Source organism: Hipposideros armiger, unplaced genomic scaffold, assembly GCF_001890085.2.
Source record: "Hipposideros armiger isolate ML-2016 unplaced genomic scaffold, ASM189008v1 scaffold_78, whole genome shotgun sequence".
Taxonomy (NCBI): domain Eukaryota; kingdom Metazoa; phylum Chordata; class Mammalia; order Chiroptera; family Hipposideridae; genus Hipposideros; species Hipposideros armiger.
Window position 1 is genome coordinate 3,680,663 of NW_017731428.1, and position 3,162 is coordinate 3,683,824.

Below are 3,162 nucleotides of genomic sequence, written 5' to 3' on the forward strand. Positions count from 1 at the left end.
GCTTCCTCAGTGTAACGATCTTATTTTTATTTTGGTCCCTTGTCACATGGGCTCCTCCACAGGGCTTTCCCAACATGGCAACTTGCCTCCCCAAAAGTTGGAGTGGGTGCTTAAGCTAGAAGTCATAGTCTCTTTGCAATCTAATCTTGGAAGTGATATCTTCCACGTCTGACATCTTCTGGTCCCTAGAAGAGAATCCATAAGTCACACTCCGGAGAAGGGTCCTCCACAGTGCGTGAATAAGGAGGTAGATGTCACTGGGGACCATCTTAGAAGCTGCTGACCACACTCAGATACCCTACTGCTCACTTCCTCACTTCCTTCTGGTTCCTGCTCAAATATCACCTCATCAGGGAGACTTTCACAAACCACTCTGTAAAATAGCACATGCTCCATCCTTTCATTATGCTTTTTCTTCATAGCAATTATTACAGCCTGGTATATAATATATGTTTCTGTTATCTCTTTCCTACTCCCCATAGTATGTAGGCCTCTGAGAGCAGAAACTTAGTTTTGTTCACCGCACTATCCTCAGGTCCTAAAACAGTGCTTGGCACATAATAGGCACGGTTTAAATATTTGTTGAATGAATGAACCTGTATCAGTAGGAACACTTTCACCTGCAAATAATTCAAAACCCAATTAACAGTTGATATACTATAAACAGTTCAAATCCCTTTAACAAGGATTACAATGAATCAAGGAACCAATGAGTCAGTAACATCAACAAGAATTTAGATTCTGTCCATCCATACCACAATCTTCGGATTCTTGGCTTTTTCTCATAGTCTTGTCACCTGATGGTCTCAAGGTGGCAACTGTGGCTTCAGGCATCAAATGTTCATTGGACCAGATTCAAAGGCAAGAATAAGGGGATAGCCAGGGCATAGAGAGAGGAATTTCTCTTCAAATGCCTCTCCTTGTAGCAGGAGAAAAAAACATTTCCTGGAAGTGCTTATATCTCATTGGTCAAAACTGAGTCACGTGTCTAACCTAGCTTCAGGGAGGTGCGAAAGTAAAAGTGCAAATGTTGGGAAAGACACAGTTGTTCATGAAGTTGAAAAATAATTCAGACTTCCATGAAGTTGACAAATGATAACCTAGCTAAATAAACAATGAGAGGAGAGAAATGCAACAAAGGTGATGACACAAATTAACACTTTAAAAGATAATGATTTGAAAAAGAATTGGGAGAGGACTTTGGGAAAATGAATAATACCATGAAATCCTTTTTGCAAAAATTACCTTTTTCAACAATATGCTACAGAAGTCAACTATGAAGCACAAGGTACTGTATTATCAAAATCACAATTTGGTGAAATAAACTTTTGATTCATTCTTGGCTTGTCCGTTGAATTAGTTCAGAGTTGTTGCATTTTTACTCTAAATTTTGTTAAGTACAAAAATCACTTTCCTCAGTTTTAATTACATTAATTCAAGCTACATTCCTAATCCAGCTTTTCCACTGCTTGTTATGAAATGTTTGTCCTTACTTTAGAGCCACTGTGTAGCTTTTCTCAGGCATGTGTTAGCCTTGATAACAATGGCCTCCTACACTTGGCATGTGAGAAAAACAGTTTGAAAGGTTGTTCCCTCGCCTATTTCAGCAGTTTAGGAAACAGTTATTTTTTCCCAAAGATAAAACAAGTGACACGGTACCTGTAAGGAAAATTTAATAATCAGCACCCAGGGCCGGCCGAGTGGTGCGATGGTTAAGAGCTGGCTTGGGATGCCAGAGGGCCCCGGTTCGGATCCCACATATGAGGGCCAGTGACACTGCCCTCTACAGCTAAGNCTCTCTCTCTCTCTCTCTCTCTCTCTCTCTCTCTCTGGCACACACCTTCTAAAAAACACAATAAATCTCAGCACAACTATTAGCTCACGTGTCTGCCATTCCTTCATCCTGGGCGCAACTTACACTAGCACTCTGACATATTCTACAGCATATAAAACAGCTCCTCCCACAAAACAGGCGATCGATCAAGATTTGCCGACAGTTACAACAGCCACCACCATTGCTAGACCCCCGACGAGGTGCCCCTAAAGCTGGTGCCCTGGCGCTCCATTCTCATCACCTCTAATCCTCATGGGCATTGACATGAGAAAAAGGGAACCTGAGGCCCAGGGGGTTTACTTAAAACGACCTGCCCAAGGCCCTGCTTTGAAAGGCAGTTCAAGCCATATTTACGTGGATCAAGAATGTGTGATCATTTCCCCAGACAGTTAGGGGCTGAAGGATGGACAGATGGGGTCTCGGAGAGGGAAGTAAACTGTCCCTCGTTGCCGTGGCGTAAAAAAACAAAAAACCAAAAAAACAAAACCCAGGACCGTAACCCTGGTGGACAAACCCGACCTCAGGAGACCAGCCGAGTGCCCGACAGGGAGGCGACACCTCCCGCCATTCACCCCATCGCCATCCCCCGCTTCTGCCTTACCTGGGTGCCCGACCCAGCTCCGCCTGGCTGCACCCCGATTTCCGACACCCGGGGTCCTGCTCTTGTCTTGAATTCCCTTCCCGGGAAGCTGACACTGAGAGCGCGGGCTCAGACGTCATCAGCCGTGGCCGGCGCGTGGTCACATGACGCCCCACCCCTGCTGAACGCCCCCTCTGGTCACGTGGCTGCCAGGGGAGCCGGGCGGAAGCCGGGGTCCTGCCTGCTGAGGATCCGCGGCTGGGATTAGCAGGGGGACCCCTGCGGAGAGGCAAAGTGTGGACCCCAGTGCCGACTCCGAGCGCATCGTCGGCCCCGCGCGTGCGCCCTGGCGCGGCCCGGATAACAGGTGAGTGGGGACGGAGTGCGCTCTTCCCCTTTTTACACGGCCCCCCGTCCCCCCTCCGCCGCGATGCTGGGCCGCGCTGGTCGAGGGGACATCAGTGGCTTGGGGTGGGGTCTGGGTGGAGGAGCCCGGCGTGGAGGACTGAGCGGCTTCCCAGGGCAGGGGCTGCAGTCCAGGCTCTTCATCTCCACTTAGATGGAAAATTTTCCGCGCCTCTTGGGCGCTTTAGGAAGTGATGTCCTGCTGCTTGGCCGGCATTTGGGCCTCCCCCAAGTTTCCGGGAGCACTGTTTTGTGGACATCGTTATTCCTTCGTTTACTCTCGAGAAAACTGAATGGTTAGCGAGCGCGTTTTACGGTCTGGCGGACCCCGGGTTGGATTCTA

General features: G+C 48.2%; 2 protein-coding genes across 4 annotated transcripts in view; one reads left to right on the plus strand and one right to left on the minus strand.

Annotated features, from left to right (window-relative positions):
* Positions 1-2,572, minus strand: part of NSMCE2 (NSE2 SUMO ligase component of SMC5/6 complex) — a 228,874-nt gene extending 226,302 nt beyond the window's left edge. For 2 of the 3 annotated variants that reach the window (XM_019643451.1, XM_019643450.1), the window contains exon 1: positions 2,436-2,572. The gene's annotated coding sequence lies outside the window, so the exon portion shown is untranslated. The remainder of the gene's footprint in view (positions 1-2,435) is intronic. The other variant, XM_019643452.1, reaches the window with a different exon arrangement.
* Positions 2,573-2,625: 53 nt separating this feature from the next.
* The window catches only part of WASHC5 (WASH complex subunit 5), an 87,703-nt gene continuing 87,166 nt past the window's right edge, over positions 2,626-3,162 (plus strand). Inside the window, exon 1 of the mRNA XM_019643429.1 lies at positions 2,626-2,781. The gene's annotated coding sequence lies outside the window, so the exon portion shown is untranslated. The remainder of the gene's footprint in view (positions 2,782-3,162) is intronic.